The sequence below is a fragment of the Corvus brachyrhynchos genome, unplaced genomic scaffold (assembly GCF_000691975.1).
Source record: "Corvus brachyrhynchos isolate BGI_N302 unplaced genomic scaffold, ASM69197v1 scaffold523, whole genome shotgun sequence".
Classification (NCBI taxonomy): Eukaryota; Metazoa; Chordata; class Aves; order Passeriformes; family Corvidae; genus Corvus; species Corvus brachyrhynchos.
The window spans coordinates 1,941,545-1,952,687 of NW_008237265.1; the positions used below are offsets into that span (position 1 = coordinate 1,941,545).

At 40.0% G+C, this 11,143-nt stretch overlaps 1 long non-coding RNA gene across 1 annotated transcript in view; it reads right to left on the reverse strand.

The window, feature by feature from the left end:
- The window catches only part of LOC108445775, a 42,057-nt gene extending 33,519 nt beyond the window's left edge, over window positions 1-8,538 (reverse strand). Inside the window, exon 1 of the long non-coding RNA XR_001860750.1 lies at window positions 8,322-8,538. This is a non-coding gene — a long non-coding RNA (uncharacterized LOC108445775). The remainder of the gene's footprint in view (window positions 1-8,321) is intronic.
- Window positions 8,539-11,143: the final 2,605 nt, after the last annotated feature.

The following is an 11,143-nucleotide window of genomic DNA, read 5'->3' on the forward strand; positions in this document are numbered from 1 at the left end:
GTTTGGTGTGCATCACATAGCGCTCTCCATGTCCAAAGGTTAGTGCTACAGCCAAGGGCTTATGGCAGACAACAGTTCTGAAGTCAAACATCTCTTAAACTCCTCTAATTTTAGGCATGCCTCCTATTTGCAGAACTGGTCATGAGTAACTGGCATTTTTACTCCTTTCTAAAGCCAAAAGTAATCAGGTCAGAAGATGCTCATGGGCAAAACAGGCAGGTGAAAGGCACAGTCCAAACTTCACTCCAGCAGCAGTAGAAGAGCAGCCATGCAGCAGAGCACTGTGCAGGAGAACCAGCAGGAAGACTGGAAGCAATGCTACAGGTGGCATCAAACCCATACCCACTCAGTAACTACAGTTACACAGTGCAAAGTTAAGAAATGCGTTGTCCCTCTCTCAGGATCACAATTTCTCCTGCTGATGTGCAGATCTTTGTTCCTACTTACTGGCACTCAGCAGAATTCTTCACTAAAACAGAGCTGCTCTACCGACAACTGAAGTGATGCCCCATTGCTGTGAGGTGCCATCAGCTCCATTTCAGGGACTGTAAATGCTTCTGACCACACTCACAGCAGGGCCACTGAGTGGAAAACACACTGAAATGAGTTTTCAGGTTTCACCCATTGCTATACAAAACCTCTTTCACACACAGGAAAAGCCAAGACACTGCTTTACTCCTAGGACATTGCAGCAGCCCCCGCTTGTCCTGGCAAGGCCATATCTTTCCAGAGAACAGTATGAAGCAACTGAAAGGATTATGGTTTCAGCTTGGCAGTGATTTTGTATTGAGACATGGCTTTAGCCTCACAGAAGAGGTTTATGAGGTGGACAAATCATAATCTCTGTATAGCCCTAAGACACCACTTCTAAACATAAGATGCTTAGCACTTAAAGTAAGCTTCCCAGTGACTCTCCGTTAGAAGGTCTGTCCTCCTTAGTCATCCCCACTAAAAAGAGAACCATCCAGGCCATGTTCACTTCAACTCAGTGTGGACACTGTTCTCACAATCACAGATGTTTTTCACAAGCAGGAATTTGCTTTGTTTCTTTATTAATTACCAGTGCTGCTTAAAAATCCAACACCTCACAGCTTGTCTCTACTCTTCCAACCACAACTGCTGAAGTTAACTCAGATGGTTATTTCTAACATAACAATGACTGTCATACTTTCCCCTCAAGTGCTAATAGATGCTTTAGTACAAAAGATGTGGACAGATTAAAATGACATACAGGATTAAACAGTTTACAAACACAAGGTAAATTGATTTGAAAATCCTGGTAACTGCTGACATATACTTAAAAACAGTTATTACAGCAAATGTTGAGTGCAGGTCTAGTGACAGTCATTTTTGCTCATGGGGAGCCAACATGTAATACTGTAATTTCATCCAAAACTGCCTGAGAACTTCTAGCTATGAGGTTCCAATGGGTATAAACCAGTTATGAAAAAACCCTCTCCCCTTCTGAGACAGCTCAAATACTGGCTTCACTTAGTGCCTCTCACCTGGCAATGGCTACCACAAAGAATTGATTGGGTATTTTTGAAAACTGGAACTGTAAAATGTTCAGTTTGGGAGAAAAAGCGTGTAAGTATAGAGAGGTCAACTGCTTTCTCACTGATCCAAATTTAAGCCTGCTCTTAGTGTGAACGTGTATCAGGTAGCAACATGTATCATCAGCCTGAATCAAACTGAAGAATTCTCTAATATACACATTTACAATTACAGTCTTTGAAAGCACAGGAAAGTTCAAAATCTCATAGCTCTCAGCTTAACTTACAATTTCCTTGCCCGTTTCCCACACCCCATATATGCTGCACAAACAGGTACCTACACATAGATGTTCGTTTGCCAGCTGTTGTCAGGCACAATACATATAAGGAACTCCACCAGTATGTATTTTGAATGCTATCCCAAATTGGAAGCAATTTTCTGTCTCAGAAATGCATTCTAATTTTCTCTTAGTATTACAGAATCATATATACCTACACAAATGTGAGATTAGAGCTGAACAAGTTTTTCTTTCACTCTTTACTATCACACCTTTAGTATGATGTTTTCCTCACATCTCTGTGAATAACTTAAATCAATTCCACAAAGAATATTCACTCAAAGACTTACTGCAGAAAAGGAAATAGGAAACAATTTGGGGATTGCAGAATGCATAGGATGAGCCCCAGAACTCTTTGACAAACATAAACTGTAAGATTACCTTTTCATTTCCTGCACTGAACAGAGTAAAATAACCATGGAATAAATGAAAGACGTTTTGTTTTTAAAAACATAGCCCTCTTGATGAAGTATTGTGAAATCACAACTCATTTTTCTCGTATCTTTAAATATGGTATTTAACTGAGTAATTATTTCAGTCATGTAGGCCACGTGGATGAGGAGCTGGATAGACTTTTGTGTTGGTTAAATTATAAATAACCCCATACAAACACTGTTTTACTAGAGCAAGAGAAGTACAGACTCCACTTCTGAGGGGAGAAAAAAAGAAAAAATGGCAAACTCTTGCTTCCTGTTATGTTTCATGTTATCTTTCAAAAGTTCAGCAGCAAAGAGCTACCATGAAAGAAGCCAGAGTATTTAATGAGACAGCAACTGGCAAATAACACATTTCATGGGACAAGTTGTACTTTTTCTTCACGCTAGTCAATAAATTATATTTTAATGCATGAAAAGTACTGCCTATAGGTCTTTAAATAAATATTAAAGGACAGGTAAAAAGAAGCAATGTATTAATTTGGGGGAAAACCTTACTGTTTACTGAAATGAATTTAAAAACTAAACTAATTGGAGTCAAAGAGGCAAAGAGAGTCTCTTCACTTCACCTGAAAGGTGAGGGAAATTTGATGAACTAGTACTTACATGAAAAATATTTTACACTGGTTTCTGTAACTGCAATTGCAGGCTAATTTCAAATAGAGTAAAGCCAATAAAAAACTTGTTCCTAAAATTTAAAAATTTCTAATTTAGTATCTGTGAGATTTTTTATTTGAATGTCAAAAAAGATTGTTCTGCCTGTATTTCTGCATCAAAGTCTCTCTTCTGGTAATGGTGTCATTGAACAACATCCTTAGCTTCAGTCTGCCTTCTTTTACACCTTGGCATCCACATCTACTGCCCAATTTCAGTTAATCTTTGTATTACTGGTTCACAGCTGTACCTTTGCATGCTTTCCCTGCAGTCTTCCTTCAGTTCCCTAGTATGGATACAGCACATCACCTGAATGTTCATGTAACTCTCCACGGCAAAGAAAACTCTGTGCTGAGTTCAGCAGCATCAGTGTTCCTCTCTTATAGTGGTGCCACCAAACTGCCATTTCGGTCCCGTATTTGATACCTTCTTCCTTCTCCCTGAATATAATGGATCTCAGTAATCTGGTTTCTTTTCTAGGCTTTTCCATGTATTTCCAGGTTTAAATTTATGCTTTACCAGCTAAAATGCAGACTGGCATTTGGTCAAGGTGCTCTTTAGGAAATCATGGTACTGTGTCTCAGCTCCTGCACCACAATCCCTTTGCACATGGCAGCAAAAGGGTTTCTTTCCTTTCCCTCCCACAACCCAGATGTCAGTCCTTCCTGTTCACACTTCTAGCCTGAAGTACATTTAGTGTTGGGTTCAAGCCACTGAACAAATTCACCATAGGGTAAAGACCATCTTTAATCAAAGTCTTAATTCTTAAAACTACTACCTTGAATTTCCTGCTTGTCTTTTATTATAATATCCATGTAAAATGGAAAACAAAACTATGTCTCTTTTTTTCCTACCAATGTTCCTGTTCTGTGTGCATTTGTAAGGTATCTTCTTATTGGCATTCCTACTTTCAGCTCTAACAAACCCATTGCTACTTGCATCTCTAGAAGACCATTAAGATTTATAATTTGTATGTACTTTTATTCTTTTGTTTTTCTAAATGCTGATTCTCCTAGGTTCCCTTGCTCTTCAACCTGAGCGCTGAAAAAATCTGCCAAACAAGAATGAACTTGTCCCTGGACAAATTATTCTTGCAGCTTTAGAGGCTGTATTCAGAAACTTTTCCCTTTAGCTGAGTGAGTGATTCTGCCCCTGGGAAGGTGTGGTCATCAGCATTCACATAATATTAGCATTCAACACATCCCTGAGTGAGCTCATCTTTCTACAACCCCAGGGTATCACTGTTTCTCCACTTCTGCAGCACTCTCTCTGAATTGGCACTGCAGGCATTACTGTGTTAGTCAGGAGTTTAAACCTTTACTAATCTTGTACCTATATACAGAAATAATGGTCCATACAGCCTCTGTGTGAAAGCAATCACAGAGGCATTCAGCTTCTATACATTCTCATGGATATAATGCAGAGCTCAAGAAGATTTCATGGAGTCTGTGCCTGGTTTGATTGGTTTGGAAAATAAGAACAGGCAGTTTTACCTTATCTGAAGAACTATTTACCAAAGACGCCTCATTACAGATTTCACCCAAACATCTGCACTGACTATTGAAAACCACCAACAAATGCCCAGCTAAGATCAAAGGAAACCTTTTAGATGGGGTCCAAAGTAACAAATGCTCATTTTCAGAAGTCAGTGCATGTGAGACACACTCACACAGCCATGCCAGCTGCACGAGGATCTACGTTCTTTCTTAGCACTACTTGTGCTGTAAGAAGTGGTGTTGGTATGGGATCTCCAGACTCACAGTTCATGCTGCTCACTTCTAAAGTGACATGTAACACTTGCTTTGGCATTGGACAATTCACGTCACAGAAACCATTCATGTCTGACTGCCAGGAAGAGCAGAAAGCCAGATATGAGGTGCTGATCACTGCAGTAGCAGTAGCCTTGCTTTGTGAGCTTTATCCACATGGTCTCAAACTACAGAAATATCAAGGAGTTCCACACACAGCAAGGTGCCCCATCACTGTGCCTATGTGATGCAGCACCACTGATATGTTTAAAGATATGGGAAAATGCCCATCAACATACTGAAAACCATGCTGAGAGATGCTGATGTAGAACTCCTCCACTCATTACTGGCCCAATCACAATATGCCTATCCTGTGCTAGGGGGTTCACAATAGAAAGATGCTATATATGCAAATCCTAAAAAATGAATGCCTTTGCTTTCAAAATTTCAGTATGGGTTTGTTTCTTAAATTACCTGATTAATAGCAAGTGGTCGTAGGTTCTGGCATTCTTCTCAACTAAGAACTGGGCCATGATCACCTGAATTTTAAGCTTACTCAAGTTTCCAGAGAGCTTTAAAGACACTAGCTGGAATACTGTTTTGGTTCATTGTATGATAAATATTACATATTTGGTTCAAGTAATGGTTTATTCAGCATATATCCTATTTGGAATTAGGAGTCTGAAACCATTGTAGGCCGCTGAATTTCACACATCTGTCTGGGGGATGTGTGCCGTTGTAAGAGATTTGTCTGATTTGCACTTACACTGTGGAACTTTATTGAACCTCTGGCATCCTTTATCAGATTTAACACAATTTCAACATGTTTAATGTGTGTCGGTTTTGACAAATTTGGAGGAAAATATCCTCTGAGAGAAGGCAGGTTACAACCACCTCTCCCCCACCAGGTTCAGGAAAAAAAACTTTCTTTGGAGAAAAGTGAAACAGATAAAAAAACTATTTCTTTAACAAACACACATGAAAAGAATAGTAACGCTGAATAATAAAATCTCTTGCTGTGGAGAGAAACCTGGGAAGATTTCAGAGTCCTTCTGTAGGTGTGGTCTCTCTCCTCCTCGGAGCTGGGTCGATGTGGGCCCACCTCCAGGGCCTCGGTGCAAAATTCTCCTGGTGTGTTCTGATGTTGAACCAGTCCAGAAGAGAAAAAGGGAGAAACCGAAGTCCCAGGAAAACAAAGTTCAACTCTCCGTCTCCCTCCGGAGAAAAGGAGCCAAAAGCTGGCTGAAAAGCAAGAAGGGTGCTTCTTCTGCTCTTGCTGCTGCAGCAGGACACAGAGGAGTGTGTATCTGTGTCCTTGAACAACTGTTTTGAAAAGCTTGCTCAGCTTTTTTCCTCTCCCCCCTCTTGGGCTCAGTTTTAAAGGCACAGAATGGCACGGAAATAATTTGTGGGTATAGAGCATCAATAGGGGATACACATCATATAGTCACCCAAAGACGGAGGGGATTTCCTGAATCCAACCTACAGACAACTCTTTCCAGGACTGTTTTTATTATTTCCAGGGTAGCATATAAGAAAGAGGAAGGGGATGATAGAGACATCTGTAAAGCACCTGTCATTATTTGTTATGCTGCTATTTGTATTACTACCTTTTAAGTCCAGTTGTAGCCCTGGAAAACACACACTGAAGCTTTATTGCTGCAAAACTGTACTGCCTTGCCAAAACCACCCATTTCTTCCAAGGTTTCAACAACTACAGAATAGGATTTACTGCCATAAGGTGACCTAGACTAAATGCAAACCAAAGGAAAACATACAGGAAAACTTACAAGCCTTCTACAAAGAGCAAATTTCTAATTTTAAGAGACAAACACCACCAGCACATAGGTGGCCTGGAAGTACAGATTTAATTAACACTCCTGCAAACTTCCTCAAAGGCCCAAGATGAAAAGCATGCCTACAGACAAAAATCATGCCCAAAAGAAGCCTGTATGAACGTAGTACAAAAGCAAAGTTAGGTTCTGTGACTAATCCTGGTCCTTAGCCAGACAATGACAGAGACAACAAAAAACCCGACCACATTTAGTAAAGCAACAGTTCTGCAGGACGAAAATGAGCAACACTCATTTTCTCCCCTATACATTTCATAGTACTTTAAAAGTGTCAGGGAACAGCCAGATCCCTGTAACACATTTGCTGTGGAGTCCTCATTAGGGAGAGGTGGTACTGCTGCTTGCTGATGGGACCATCCCTACCAGGACACCTGCCAGGCATGTAGCAAAGATGCAGCATTTTCTAAACTTCTAAACCCTTTCTTTTGTTACTAAAAAGACAAGTAGGACTATATGCAAATATTGAAACAGTATTGATTTTTTTTCTGACATTTAAGTTTTGCAATTAGCAGCTAGACAGCTCTTAGACTGGCATGAGTTACAAGTGGTGGGAGGAACAGCCCTTCCCGACATCACCTTCCACTGGCTTCAGAATTCACTGAAAAGTAGACTCAGGTCTGTGCCAACAGGGGCAGCTGGGTGAGGAAAGCAAAGGTGCCCTTCATATCTGAACTCAGCAAAACAGTGAGGAGAAGAGCTCCAGTAAGTTCCTACACACAGGACAGATGGTCTCAAAGCCCACAAGCTTGAACTTCGGTGAGATAAATATTCTCAAGCATGGTTTAGGAGAGAGATTGCATGGACTCGAATTGTGCTAGAGCACACACTTAAAATTTAAAGACAAGGGATGGAGATCCAGTGTCTGAGTCACCCACATCTTGGCCCCACTTAGTTTACTAGGATAAATAAAAGCATTGTTTTCCAGATGCATTTGGATGTTGATGCCTGACTCCTCAGCAGAGGAGAGGAGGCTGACGTTGGAGAACCAGCAGTGAGGGAGTTCAGTGTCAGCCACCCAGCAGAATGCAAACAGATACCTCAGAAAATCATACACAGTCTTCTCTGCCAAGGTCTGATGGAGGTTACAGGCTCTGTGAAATCTCAGAGAAGAAGTGGAAAAGGAAAAGCAAAGTATTTTTTAGGGAATCTCAAAGCAATTCAGAAGACAATATGTGCATGTACACCTAATTTCAAGAGAAAATGACTTCTTGGGCATGGCTGCCACTCTGTTCTTGCCTGAGGTAAATGTTCTGAGATGCACAAAACACCCGAGTTTTCTCAGGTGAAAACAGAGCTTGTTTTTCATGTTCAGAAGGTGAAGGGCTTACAGGGGATGTACAAGTGCCTTGCACACGGTAAATGCCATCTCTCTTCACAACCATGATGATGGAGCAAAGGTAAGGCAGGTTATTGAAGCAAAACAGAACTTTGGTGAAGTCACCTGCGCCACCTCCAAAAATTAAGACAACCCAAGGTTACCTAATAATCTAAACCTAAGTCCTCCTGTCTGCATTAAAAAAGTTATATGAAAGGGTGGTTGACAAGAAATTAGGACATCTATCACCTTCAAGAAAAGCCTGATGGATACTCCTGTCAGTGGAGCAGGAAAGAAGAGCCTTCTACCCATCTCCCTGGAGAGGATCTGCCCGTGTCTGTTCAGATGTAATGGTTGAGTACCAAAAAACAGGTGAGTATATAAAAATAGGTATCTTTGTATTCAGCACTTTGGATCCTGAAGCATTGCTGAGTCACACCTGCTTGTTCTAAAACAATAAAAAACTCCCAAAGTTTCATAACTTACCAGAATCTCAACAGTAAGGATGTGAAAGCACTTGAACCGTGTCCTTTTGGCATGTCAGCCACAAGCAGCAAACTGAATTCCAACTGCGAATTCTTACGGTGAGTGCAGTGCTGAAAGCACACACAGTAGTTTTCACATTGAACCCTTCTCTGACCTGTAAGGAAGGCAATCTGTAAGTCTTTCAGAAAAAGAAAAGCAGATAGACACAGGGAAAGGAACGAATTAAACACAAAATTCCCAGGATGTTCTGTTTAGTCATTCTTTACACTATTAAAACACCTTGGAAAGAATTAGTACTCTCCTGCGTGGTAGAGAAACAGCCTTGCAGGAGTAGAACAGTAGCTGGAGTCTCAGAAAAAGGAACACTCTCAGCTCCTGAGCTGGTATTTTACTAAAAGGAAAAACAGTCACAAATTGAAGTTGTACAGGGACTGCACTGAATAACCAGACTGCTGACTCCGATTGCAGATTTCTAAGGCTACCAAGAGGTACAAAAGTTGCCTTAAGACCACATTTGAAGCAAAATGCTACATATCCATACTGACTTTAGAATGGGAAATTCTAAAGCCAATGAATAATCTGACCAGAAATTTTACGCAGGAAACAAAATAATCAATGACAGACTGTGGCAGAAGGTTCTGGGTTACAATTTATGTGGCAGTAGTACTGCCACGACCAGGGATGAGATCCATGAGGCTCTGGATGAAACAGAGAGCATGTGGAATCACAGGTTACTGCTGCCTTCAGCAGCTACAGAGTCACGAGACTCCCTAACCCAGTGAAGAGAGAGAGGGTTTGCCATGATTCTTACTATTCTCTTTGGAATAGTGAAATTTTGCCTAGGGAAAATAAAAATACCCATACTAGTTGGTTTTTTTTTTTTCCTTTTTGGCCCTTTCAAAGGGATATAAACAGGTGGAGTTTTCTCCATCTCTTTCAAAAAGGAAAAGAAAAAACCAACACAACAAAAAACAAACCCCAAAATAATTTAGTACTGAATTTATTGAGCAGAACTGCAACATCAGTTCTACTCTTAAACCATTCAAAATGTGAGTAATATTAGATCTGCCATTCTATTAATCTATTTTGATTTACATCTATTAAACCTTACCCATGGGAAGCATCTCTCAACCCACCTGGAAGTATGGAACTTACTGCTTAGTACCCCGGAGTCATTTACATGGGTTTACATAATCTCCATCTGCTCAGCTGCTTTGACACCACCAACAAATAGACTGAGTCAGATTGATTTTTGTGAGGATTTTTGCAATCCAGATGTTTTGCAGAAGAAACAGGCTGTATACAATCCATCCACTAAAACTCTTAAATAAAAAGTTATTTTGACCCCCTCCCCCAAATATTAAAAAGGAGAGAGAAAAGTAGTGACTTCCAGAAGGAAACCTTGCATGCACATCACTTGTTCCCAGCCTTCCCTTTTCTCCCAACAGACATGTCTACCTCATGCCTTTTCCCCACTTATTCAAACAGCTAATTCCTTTGGTTTACTTGTACTGAATTATAAAAGCACCATTGCATGAGATGCAAAGAGAAGCATAAACCAAATGAATGTACATACATATTACATTCAGGCTAACGTAATAAAAAATTAGACATTCTCTTTTCCAGTTTGCTTGTTCACTTAGCTGAACACTTTAAAGAACGCTGACAGTTCTCCTTACCCATTTCCCTTCCCTGGCTTTTGGTGGTTTACCAAAAGCCAAGTGATCAAATGTGGTCAAATGATCACTATCATTTGACCCATAATGAAACTATTTGATGGGTTGTCATTAAATTATTCAATTACATTATGTGATACAAGCACTTCTGTAATTTTCACAGTCTCTGTCTAATTCCAACAGGTTCCTGCTAATGGAAGGGAAGAAAGATGCAAGTGATTCTCCTAAGAAATGTGTAATTTATTCAATAAGAAACTTCATGGCAGTTCAAGGCTGTAAATAGCAGATATTTACAGGAAGCATAGGAAAACAGACAAGGTAGCACAGATATCAGATCTAACTCTTACATGTTGGAGGCAGTGTGTCTCCACATCTTTACTTCTTTGTCAGTGTGTATTTTTCATTGCTACATTACAATCCAAATCCAGTAATTCAGAGAAAATTAATATTAGCATACGGAAAAATCAGAGCACTATAAACAATTAGTTATGATGGTTTTTTTCCATCCATGTACTTCAATGTTAGATTCAAATGACAAGAGTGTAATGAAAATGGGATGCCCATGTACTTGCAGTAAATAACCATGTAAAACCCAATCCAGCTGACGTCAGTGAATAATTTGCCTTTCTGTTCCTGGGAACTAGGATGAAAGTAGCTTGTCTATCCTCCCAGTTCTACCAATCACTTAAGGTGTGCTTGGAACAGTGTTAGCAAAATTTCTGCAAATGCCTGCCCAAACAGTTTTGCTGAGTTTAAAATTATGTTTATTGTGTTTAGCTTATACCAAGTAAATGAACGAAGCTATATTAAAAAAACCCCACCCCATTACTGTAAGACCAAACACCCAGAGCATTAACTTATTTGTTTTGTATTGTCACATAATTACATTGGAATAGCAATTCTGATAAACACTCTTTTATGGACAAGGTCTTAGAATCCTTTTTAGACCAAAGCGGTCAGTCAGAAACTGAGACCAGTGTTTCACAAGACCACATGAAGCTTGACCAAACCACTTTGATATAAGTGCAACAATTACTGCAAAAAAGTGAAGGTAGAATGATTCAACAAATTAGAAGTTGTTTGGAAGCGAAGACCACAACAACTATCAGCTAACAGCAACGCAACACTTTCCTATTTCTACAACAA